The following is a 12,228-nucleotide window of genomic DNA, read 5'->3' on the forward strand; positions in this document are numbered from 1 at the left end:
AAAGTACTTTTCGAAAATTGGGCAATTACAATACATTATTCATTTGGAGGGTAGTATTGTAATAAAATGGATAAGGGAAAACTTGGTATTTTGTACTATTTTGGGGGATTTTAAAATGTCACTATCCCTAGATGATTAATAATTCTAAGTTTTTTTTATCAGAATGAAATTTGAATCTGACTCGTTTGTTTTCAACAGCTTATCTGAATTTCCTGCTAAAATATGGTTTCCGTGTCATAAGACAAAAACGTTTTCAGAACATCATTATCTCCGCCTTTCTGTGATACAGGATTCCTACCTCAGCAGGCTTTTCCTAACAGACAGACCTCCTACAAACTCTGCTACACCCCTAGTACAATAATAACAGCGTGTCTGTTGTGTGTGTGTGTCCAGTGTAGTGCTGCATTGAGGTTACCATGATGACACATGGATGCAGTAGCAACGACTTTTTTTGCAAATGTGCTATTAGGAAACTGACGCCATTGTGGCTCCGATGTGCTTAGCGGCACTCGGTATAGCTAAAGGCATCTTGAGCCAGCATGGCGTACCCTGGCTTGCCGTTGCGTCGGTGTATATCTCATTGCCAGGTTGCTCCCCAACCGCGCAGGCGTGTTGCGCTTCAAACGCAGAGTTGGGGCTGGTTGGAGACGGAGCGGCGACGGTGGGGGCGGCCTGTTACTACAGCACCAATACTACAGCGCTAGAGCCAGCAACGGCAGAGGCGACTGTCAGGCGTACGCATAAGGAATATAAGAGCCGACGAAAAAGGGATCCTTAAACACGCAGTGAGTAAAAGAAACCCACGTCAGAAACAGTCAAAAATGGCTTTTAAGGTGTCCTGTTCGTATTGACAGTTTTGTCTGAAGCGGGGTTACAGTTACAGGTTAGCAAGCGGGATAGTTCTTGTTACAGTAGCGACAGCTTTTTTCCTCTTTGCCCGTCTTTCCCATTCAATGAAAATGTTACTTACAGTACTGTGTGAGATTTCCACAGGGGCCTGTAGAGGGGGTCGATTGCAGAAGAATCAAGCTAAATTATTTTTTCAGAGCTGTGCGCAGGTGAATTGTTTTCTGTTACAATGGGGGTTGGTGTGAAATTGTAATAACAGGCTGGTTGTTTGTGTGCCCTAATAAAAGAATCTGATGTAGTTTTTAACACATGGGTAAAGGTTAATGTGACTCAGGGATCTGATGATATTGCAGAGGCCTGTGAATAGAAGATGTCTGGAATTGAAATGTGAGAGCAGAATAACTTGGACTAAGAAGATCTATCGCTTACCGTACCTCTGTTAATGATCATTTTTTACATACACCGATCACATCCATTAGCGACATGCCATGAGATTGATTTGTAATTGAGAAAAATGTGTTTGCACTGAACTATATGAACTATATAATACAAAATATATTGTATTCTCGTAATCGCCTTTCTTGCAATAAGTGTTGGAATGTCAGTTAATTTTACAGCTTGTATATTTAGTGGTTTATTTTGTATGGTCGATTTAAACTGCCCATATTGAACAAAATGCACAAGTGCCTGTGTGCGCCCCCGCTCCTTGAAAACCAGCGCGACTTTTGACGCTATTAAGAAGCATCTTTGATTTTTTTCCTCAAAGGAGCGAGGAGGACTGCTGCAGATTTAAGTGAGAGCACACTAGATAATGAAGACAAACACGCGGCTGGTAACTCTTCATTTTCATACCGTCTGAATCAACTTTTCTTATTCAGATCCAAGCTTAGCTATCGCAGTAGCACTGCCCATGCTGGTGGTTTCCCTGCTATGCGGATCAGTGTTTAGGTTTTACGGGTCACTGCCCAAGATTGCAGAGCTTTATCGTGCAGTTAAGGAGCGCTTTGACAGATAAGAGCTGAAACCAGGTAATGCATGATAATGGCATGGCTCTCTGTCTCTGTTTGGACATCGGTACATTTAGATGTTGCGTTGCGCGTGAATATAGTTTCCTCTGACCATAAGCATAATGTCAAAATGTCACACTGTTCGACTCCGCAACTGCCAAAAGCGTGATGCTGTTCTTTAGTGTAAAATTATCCCTTTAAAAGTTATTCTTGGCCCTGTCTTCGTACGATACAGTACTGTATGTGTCACTAAGACCAATTCAAAACTCCAGTTATCATACAGATAACCTAGGAATGTTTGTGATAATTATTGACTCCATAGAAATGTTGATGAATGCGATCATTTGCGATCAATTTGCGACAACTGCGATCGCTTAACAATCGCAAAACAATCGCAAGTCCCCGTATAAGGGACGAAATACCTTAAATACACATAGATGTACACTTGTGTGTTTTTTTTATTATTTTTTTGCTTACCCTGACATTTTCTTGTGGAAGAGTAGACGCACACAACTTTATTGATTTCGAAATCATTAATATTTCATTAGAAGAACGGACCTTTAAAAATGCCAGTCATCTAAACCAGACACAATATAAGCTAGTTTTCAGTTATCTTTTTCACGCCGATGTAAAAAGAAGAGTTCAACTATTTGTTGCATGTCCATTCTTTTTATCCTTTCTTAAAGCAAATTAAGTGGACAGCTTCTAAGACATGAACGGTCTCTCGACACTTTGTATTCTGTTTTCTGTTGCGCTTGCTTTTGAAGAACCATTATCGGACTCTGAACAAAATATTAGTGACACTTGATCTGTAAAAAGAATGAGAGACGAAAAGGAAAGACTAGACATAAAGTAGATGCATACTACTTTACAGAATACGACAGACGTACTTAAATACACAAATACACAAAAGTTGTATTTTAAACAATAGGCAGCACTTCTGGGGGAGGGGGATAGAACAGTTGGCATCGAGGTCGGCAGGTTAGGTTTTTATGTATCTAATTATTTTTCTGTACCTCAATGTAAAAGAATACTCCATTACAATAATTACGTCTACTGTATCTCCATTACGATAATTGCTTATTTGAATTTGTTTTTGTTCTTCAGTCGCTTTATTTTACCTTACAGAATATTGAAGCTCACTGATTGATTGTATAAAACCTTGCAGCATGTCTAATGTGTAAAACCTTGCTTCACGATAAAACAGATTTGAAACAAAGAATACAACAGACTCGTCGTGGGGAGAATCAGTGGACTTTGAAAGGGGCTGGATACAGTAATGGCCAGTTGCAGCAGCAGACATCAGCAAGACATTTCCAAGTTGTTGGATATCCCGCACCAACAGGGAGGTTATCTTCATCTGCTCTTGCAGTTCCTGTATGCTTCGAGACAACAGAAAGGAAGATTGTGTGGGGGACAAAAGTGTGTGACCTGCGCCCAAACATAGCTTGGCGTGGCTTGGTGTGGGAAGGCATTTACTGGTGTCCATAGGAACCATCCAAAACCATAGAAACCAATCTGCTCAAACATAGTGTCTGACAGGTGACAGGCAGCACAGGAGCTACCAGACTTTCCCCACTTTGCACTCTCTTGTTTTTTTCTAACAGCTCATGTTTTCAAAATTCTTAGACGTTGGTCGTTAATGGCTGTGTGTGAGCCTCACCAGTGCAGGTATTTGCATCGAATCTTTGCAAGTCACAGCAAAGCGTGACGGTCAGTCACTGTGAGGTGAAATACGACCATCACTGCTTACAACTGACGACGGACAGACAGTCTGGTACTGTATGGGGATGAACCCTCAGTCTGATGCACTGAGGTTCCCGAGAACAACCCTTTGTCTGTCTGTGCAAGTGTTGACCTGTACTAAGAGGAAAGAGTTTTATGGTACATAATGCCCTGGCTCTACCCACCTGTGTAATGCAATGATAAAAAAAAAAACATCAGATGATCATGCTCGTCCATTGACTGGTCAGACATAAGACACACAAGCCACTGAGCAGGTGGGGGATTTCCTCCCCTGACCCAGTAAAACGAATTCCCAGGATTCCTTGGTACAGTTAGCTCGAGTTGTCCATGTAATGTATAAACATGTTGCTGGCTTGCGTAAATCAAAAGGCTACAAAGCTTAAATTCCACTCTAGTTTTGGTACTGGAAAGAGAAATGATTTATCCATTTAGGGAGTTATAAAAGCACCTAAGAGGAAAACATGTTCATTTATCAGGAAAGAGATGTTTCACTTTTGCACAACTATAAAAGATGGCATATGTTAAGCTAATATTTAACATTTTGATGTAGTGCGTACTAATAACTCTTATCAATATATTCTATGGTAAAAATTTTGGTGAAACATCTTAATATGTACTGTACGACTGCTGAAGCTGTAACCTAGCTACTGAAGTTCGTTTATCAGCATGTTAATTGAGGCAACGGCAACATGGAACAACATGCATACAGTAGGAAATTGATGCTGTGGATATTGCGATGCAGTCATTGATTTCAATCTCGTGTTTTTACATTATTAATACACACTTTTTGAAATAGTGTGGCGGTGCGATAATTCATGATATTTTAAAAAGGATCACTCTTTTTGCTTTAGTTACAAAAGTAAACATATTGACTACAAGACCTTTCTCAGGGAATTCATAAGGGCCTTTCTTAATGCTGATGTACTGTACCTTGAGGCTGAATGTGTGCTGTACTACTGTGGAACAGTAAGCAGTCACCACACTTACTATCTTGCAATTAAATCTAAAGATCAAACACTTAAACCTGTTTGAACTGATTCCCAGATCATAAAGAAATGGGAATAAATGCCAAAATACATAGCTCAATAAGGACATTAAAAAAAGATCTAGTTTTGATCCTTATCCATGATGTTTGAAAATGATCAGAAAAAATATGGTTTCGTTTTCATTTTACTGAAATATTTTGTATTGAAGAAGGGTCAAGCACACAAATCATTTTAAGATTTTAAACAATAATCAGAACAGATGTCTGTAGAAATTCAGCTTTAATTCCTTCAGTAGCTTAGCTTTTGTGGATCTGTAATGCAGACATACCTTCAGTAACTACATGTACCAGACATGAACATTGGTTTTTAAATTTAATGTTTTAAAGGCATTTAGTATAGGAATAAAGGTCATTGTACTGTATTTATCTTAAAACATCTTGTTAACTGGACTTGTCATCTAATTTAATAAGATAATATTTAGAAGGCAAAGTGATGGTACAGTGGTGCAGGGGTTAACTGTTGTTTTACTGCACTGCGGCATCGAGTTCAATTCTGGACCGCGGTGCTATCTGTGTGGAGTTTGCATGTTCTCCCTGTATTCACAAGGATTTCTCCTTCATGCTTCGGTTTCTGCTCACAGTCCAATGACATACTGGTACTGTAGGTTAATTGGCTTTTGGGAAAATTGGCGCTGGTATGAGGGTGTGTATGTTTGTACCTGTGTGTGCCCTGCAATGGACTGGTTCCACCCTGTTTATCCCACCTTGTACTTGTTGCTTGTCAGGATAGGCTCTGGCTCCCCCTGTGACCCTGTACTGGATGAAGTGATTAGATAATGGACGGATATTGTATATTTAACACCACAAGACAGTTTCCAAATGGGGAGAGTTCATTCAGCCCATCTATCTTGCTTGGTTACCAGTAGCTGTTTGATTAAAAAAGTCTATTGGCTTCAACAACAGCACCACCCTTTGTGTGTAGAAGTGCCACCCCTTCTTAGTTGGAAAGCACCTTCGGTAGTTTCTCCCTGTGTTGTCGTTTGTGTTTCGCTCTTGATTGCGAGGAAGTCCACTGAATCAGGTCTTCTAGGTCTTCTCTAGTCAAATAAAAAAAATATCAATGAAATGATAAAGTGGCACTGTTTTGAAACATGCAAACCTAACCTTCTGGATGCGGTAGCTGTCTATATATCATAGGTCTTATTTTGTTCCAAAAGTAGTTAGTGTGTGTCGTGTGGATTTACTACACCAGGACAAATATTTCTTTTTTAAAATAAGCTATAATCTAAGGAATTCTCAAGTGTATGAACGAGTAAAGGCCCTTGTAGGCTCCCAGGGTAAGTGCTATAGTCCTGATGTCACTGGTTTATACCTGGTGTTGATATGACCTGGGATACAGGACACCATCAGCTGTGGGTGAGAGGGTGGTGTGGGCTTGGTTTCCTGCTCTTGCTGTGCACGAGTAACTCCTGGGCCTCAGTCACGCTTGCTGTCTTGCAGTGATGTTGGTGACCAGCCTTCTGTTCCTCCCTGCACATGCAGCTTGTCAAATTATGAATGTATGTGGCAGGTGGGCATGTCGGAGGACTGCTTGCATGGGTGATTTCTGATAAGGTGGGTGTTGGATAGAAAACAATTGGCAACTCCCTTTTTTTTTTAAAAGCCAGCCAGTGCTTGAATCCCATTTTCAACAGATGGAAACAATTATAGAAGCAACTTCTTGCGTTTCTAATTGTTGTAGCAATTTCATTTACCATTGAAATCTATCTGGCGTGCTGCTTCGTGATCTAACGGTCATTTTTTGAACATCTTCTTAATTCAGTTTTAGATGAGTTATTTTTTTCCGGAGATTATCCAGTCTTTAGCTTTTCAAAGACTTGTCACTCTTTAACTGTGATGAGACCAAGTGGTATCTTCCCTTGCCAAACGCACCAGTATCTGTTTCAGTATGCTGAACGGTACACTCCACTACTTGTTCTTGGTAATTTTAAGTAATGTTTTCTCTGTTATCTTGTGCAGAAGTGAAAGAGAGCCATTGAGCAATGGCTACTTTATTAATGAGGTAATTTAAGGAGGAGGGGTATTGATGCTGGCGAAGGCACAGGTTCTGTGTCAGTGTGATCTGCTTTTAGTTTATCTCAAGGATAAGAATGGCTACAAAGGAGAGGAAAGCCACTCAGACTCCCTACCTTGTTTGAAGTTTAGTAGCTAAAGTAAATAAGTCTAAAATTGTGTCATGTCGTTTTTGGACCTCAACCACCTGGGTGGGAGCCCTGTCTGAGACAAAGCTCTTCATGTTAAGACATCTTTCTATTTCTCCATCCCAAATGAATTTCCTTTCAGTTGTCAATTGTGATCACATGTCCCTGTTTCATTACCGAGTAAATAGTGTAAAATAGTGTAAAATAGTCCTCTGGAGTGAATCTGTTCGCATCTCTTCTTGATGTTTAGATCAGTCTTCCTTTTTTCTAGCTGCTTCAGCTTGTTAACGTATGTCAGTCATCTGAGTTCAGGATGTATTTCCGTTGCTCATTTTAGAACTGTTTCTAAGGCTGTAATATTCTTTTTTGTTATGTTCGCCAAATCTGAACTTTATATTCTAAATGAGGACTTAGTGAAGCACTCGAAAGCTTCCTTGATCCTACCAGATTTGGCGTGTTGTTCGCTTGTTGCTCTGCAGTTCCCTAGTTTAAATAATCCTTAATTTCCCTGGATTCCCACTTTTAATAATCTGAACATATGCTTTTCCTCATCACTAGCACCGTTGTGGTTTGAAAGCCTATAAAGTGTAGTTCCAGATCTCATTTTTAAGGAGCCGCAATGCTTCCTAATGTAAACCCCTTTCACTGCCCCAGTGTTTTAGTAACGTGCTTAATCTTGGTATTCTGTTTTACACATCAGAGTGGTAGTATTCCTCAGAACACCACAGCAGATGTTCTGCTTTTCATAAATTGTAACGCTAAATTCCTTACATGTGTCTTACAGACGGCAGCCTACACTTTCCTACTGTATGTCGTGTGTTCCAACAAGGACCATGACAACTGGATCCACAGCCTATCCATTGTTTCTGGGTGGGCAGCAACACACCACGAGATTCCTTATTTCTCTGCAGGCCATGCTGTTCACACCTCTAGGAATTTACTACCTTTTTAATGGGGAGCTGCACTCTTGGGGACCCTCGGTCTTTCCAGACTATCAGTGCCCAGATCCATATCCAGTAGGCACAGGAATCCATACGTTTCTGCTCCTGGTGGAAGTGCACACCCTTCCCAACCCTGTTGTAGCCCACGGTCACTTTCTTTCTCTTCCATTAGTGTGTAGTTGACACTCCCTTGCTTAGAACAAGCTGTCAGAGCTGTTCGTCCAATTTTTTCAGATCTGTATATCTGCAGAGACCAGCAATCTCGAGCCTCTGGATCTTGGCCGCAAGGTATTTGGCGAGCTGACATCATTTGTAGATGAAGCCTTCTTTGATGTCTCCATCTAAAGAGCATGTCACCCTCCTTACAAAGCCCTGCAATAGCCCCATGCTGCTAGTTCTTTTTGACTCTTTAATAAGGCCCAGGGGTGCTTCAGAAAACTTTAAGAACTACGGCAGCTTCATTATTCAGACTGCTATGAGGACAGAGGAAGAACCCTAGTCTGTGCAGATGTAGGAATTCTTATGTATTTCTAATTTCTACATCTCTTCCTTTAATTATATAGTGTATCATCTGAGGGGGTCCTGTTAAAAAATACCAATAGCTTCTTTTCATGGCTTTGCTAAACACATATATGATACACTTAAATTGAAGAACTCACACCATGAACTCCACCTTTTAATTGTTAGTTTCTTATATTTTCAGTGTTTTTGTCTATAGATGTCCTTTTGTTTTTTTTTTCATCCAAAAGGCTTTGTTTGTCAATTATACATTACGTAATTACGTATCTTCTGGGGGATTGAAATAGATTTCAGCCATTTTCTTTGTTTTTCCTAGAAGGCTGTTGCATCCTTTTTAAGTATGGAATGCAACAGGTGAAACATTTGCAGCAGGGTTTTTCAAAAAGGTTGTTCTGTTGGCTTCATCAACTGAACAATGTGTGGACAAAAGTTGATGAGCCATCATACAGTATCATGGGATACTGAAGAATTTTAGAAATCAGGTTGGTAATTGATACTGTGTGAGACTCACACTATGTCCCAGGCCTTCTGCATTAAGTTAAGGTAGTGGGGAGGATTGAAAAGATTAGTTGGTAAATGTATACAGTAAGTTAAATTCCCCTGAGTGTCAAGAGATATGATATGAAATGCCTAAATAGCCTCTGTACACAGTAATTTTTCAAGATTAGAAGCCCACTCTGATTTATTGATTACATTCAGTTTTGTGTCTGAAACTTCAGTAAATATTTTAAAAAAGACAAGGAGTCCGACAAAACCTGGTCTTGGATAATTTTTTCACACACTGTAATTAATTAGTATTGACATGCTGGTAGCTTTGTACTGTTCTGTTTTCCACCACCCAGTCAAATTCCAGTGCCCTGGCTGATTGTATACGTAGCACAGGTAGGCAGGCAATACCTTAGGAAGATTTTCTTTTGGAATTATTGCTTTTTTAAGTAAGGAATTTTCTGGTTTGTTCTGCAGCTAGACTCAGTATGCATTTATTTTTTTACATTGAGGCAGTTCAAAACTCATGCTATACTACAGAGAGTGTGAATATAAACACACGCACACACATATATATATATAATTAATTACATTGCCTTATTTAAATTAATGTGCAAGAAGACCTTAATTAGTGTGCAGAGTTCCTGAGGAGGAAGTGGTGTGGAGTCTCTATTCAACCTTGTCTACTCTGTTGCCCTTGTGTGAAGTAAAGGTCTCTGTCTGGCCTTGCCAAGTCAACATCTCAAAACTAACACCACTGATACTGTACAGAGCTTGTACTGAGCAATGCTCCCTCTAAGCTGTGTGCGTGCACACAGGTTATGAAATCAGCACACATAGGAAATTGAACTGCGCACAAAAAATTAAATTCCCCCAATATATGATAATAATAAAACAAACATGGTCGTAAATTGAAAAATGCTAAATTGACCACATGAGACTGGCTGCGAGAGGCCCAGTTTGGCTGTGTGCATTATTATTGCTACTCGATAATCGATATCTATGCTCTCATAGTCTCGTACCTCAGTGCTCATGCTCGCTCGACACTCAGTCTCTTTGACTGGGCTCATTGCATCGCTGTCCTGGTCTTTTGGATCTCTGTGCTTCTATGAGAATGACTATATTAACAACAAATAATTTCAGGTTTACAATTTTACATACAATCAATTTAGTGTGCACCTGTTTTTGTCACTGGGGAAAAAAACTTGAAATTTGGGTCATTAAAAATTAGAGGGCACATTGGTACTGAGGACTCTTAAGTGTTTCGATTAGAAACACTTCATACATTGTCTCCTTTTTGTTAAACCCTATGGTGGTACACTCATGTACAGTACCAGTCACCCCTAATGTAGACAATGAGTTGAAAAGAAAAAAGAAGTTTTAATAACGGATGTCATCATAATTTTGATACATTTTCTCAACCCATATGTTTGTATATATTATATTAAAATGCCTCAGCATAAGGGCATTTGACACACATTAAAAGCTATCAGGCCACTGAAAATGGTCTTGCACTTACAGATTTATTTATTCTAAGAGCTGAAGTTATCTATTACCCTCATTGCATTTTTGGGGGGTTATATTCAGTCCTGCATGGAAGAGTAAGCTATTTAATTTTTAGTATTCATAAATATTCATGATTTACCATTTGCTTAGTTAGTGACTATTTTTTTTTGTGCAGAAACCTTTTCTGACACTGTACACCTTTTATTTTCATGTCCTTAAAACTGAAGGGCTATTTTTTCATAATCCTGGGGTAAAAAATACTTTGAAAGTGGAGGTCTGTCATATTGACTGCAAATGATTGCATTAGCTGTTCTTTTTTACTAGGCAGGACATTGGTTTATTGCTTTTTCTGCTTAATATGGGGGACAGCTTAGGCAACTCTATGTCCACCTTAAGTCCAGTCATATAGAGCTGTCGATTCACATCAGTGCTCTTCTAGCATGGGGATGGGGATTAGTACTGTAAAGTAGAAGTTTTGGACCCTCAGGATGAAGCCCTGTTTTGTTAGGTTATATTACGAGGATTTGTTGGCTGTTTGGGTCGATGAGAACGAGGATGAATATAAAATTTATATTTTTCAACTCAATGGGAGTTCCACACGTATGTGAATTTTTAACTAGACACTGTGTGAATGTTTGAAAACAACATATTTGGCATATTAACTAATTTGTGTTTCGTCAGCTGCTGGTCAGCTCATATTCCATTTATACAAGAGAGATTTGTTTGTATTTTATACATTCTCATTTACCCCTGCAAGTTATCATACATGCAGATTGCTTTGGAGTATCTTTGGAGTATAGTATCTTGTACTGTACGTGCTGAATACTAGTGTTCCTCATCAACCACTGAGCTCTTTGTACACTTTGATTCAGTTCTTAACTTGGGTTACTGTATGCCAAAGGATTAAACCAGGCTGTGGCTTAATCATAAAAGAACTGATTTATAGATAAGACTGAGCATTGAAAAATAGCTCTAAAACATCACCATAATCCAGAAATTGGTGGGTTAAAGTCCTAGTTACATCAGGTGGTCCAGATACAGTTAGCTTTTTAGAGCTTAGTGTGTAATTATTTCTCTCCCATTTCAAAATTGTTTGCCTTCAATTTGAGCAGAAGGGAATATGAACACAAGATTTACTCCCAGTGTCAGATGACAGCCTGTTACCACCGGAAAAAAATTTTTTTACACAATAAGGTACGTCAGCTCTGATTTTCCTCTTCCTCACCTTTTCAAGCCCAAATAGGAGTTCTGCATTCCTTGTAGGCGCCAAACTGAAGTGAGCAGCCTTGAGAATGGATCTCCTGACCCATACAATACTTGTAACTCACTTCAGGCAGCTTGCTGTGAGCTAGTTTGCTGGAGTGAGCCAGCTCTGATGTCTCTCCTGGTTAAAACTCAACACGTCCTCAATCGGTAGAGCTTCTCTCCACTATCTCTGCTGGTTGCTTTAAGCACTCGTCTTTTTATCTTAAGACTCCAATATTTCTCCTGTCAGCAATGTGTACATGCCTGAATGAGTCTAGTTTTAATTAGCTTAACAGAAAGCTGAAGTTTGCAAAAGCAACCGGAATATTATTTGTGCTGTTCCAGTCATCACTGTAGCAGTTTTGGCAGCAAGTAACGTTCTGTTTTTAGCTTAAAAAAACAACCTCCTAAGCATACTATAAATGTGCAAGAAAGGCTTGGACACAACAAGCTTGTCTGTGTGTTCTTACAGGGCTTGCTGTCAATTTGACATGTGGCAGCAGTCCTGCATCTCAGCTGTTTCAAAGATTTCTGTTGTTGTGAGAGATTTCAATTTCAAAGAAGCGTGTGAGGTTTTTTTTTTTACGTGTTAAGTGCTGGAAGTACAAGGATGTCCAATTCTTAAGAGTGAATTTACATAATATATTATTAAGACAGGATATTATCATAGTTATTGAGAATGTGCTTTTCTTTTTTTTGGCATTATATAACCAGGGCTTTGACCATGGTGTTTAAAGGTCATA

At 39.4% G+C, this 12,228-nt stretch overlaps 1 protein-coding gene across 1 annotated transcript in view; it reads left to right on the forward strand.

Annotated features, from left to right (window-relative positions):
* Positions 1 to 636: 636 nt before the first annotated feature.
* The window catches only part of mapre3b (microtubule-associated protein, RP/EB family, member 3b), a 90,754-nt gene continuing 79,162 nt past the window's right edge, over positions 637 to 12,228 (forward strand). Inside the window, exon 1 of the mRNA XM_015347918.2 lies at positions 637 to 785. The gene's annotated coding sequence lies outside the window, so the exon portion shown is untranslated. The remainder of the gene's footprint in view (positions 786 to 12,228) is intronic.

Source organism: Lepisosteus oculatus, chromosome 2 (genome assembly GCF_040954835.1).
Source record: "Lepisosteus oculatus isolate fLepOcu1 chromosome 2, fLepOcu1.hap2, whole genome shotgun sequence".
NCBI lineage: Eukaryota > Metazoa > Chordata > Actinopteri > Semionotiformes > Lepisosteidae > Lepisosteus > Lepisosteus oculatus.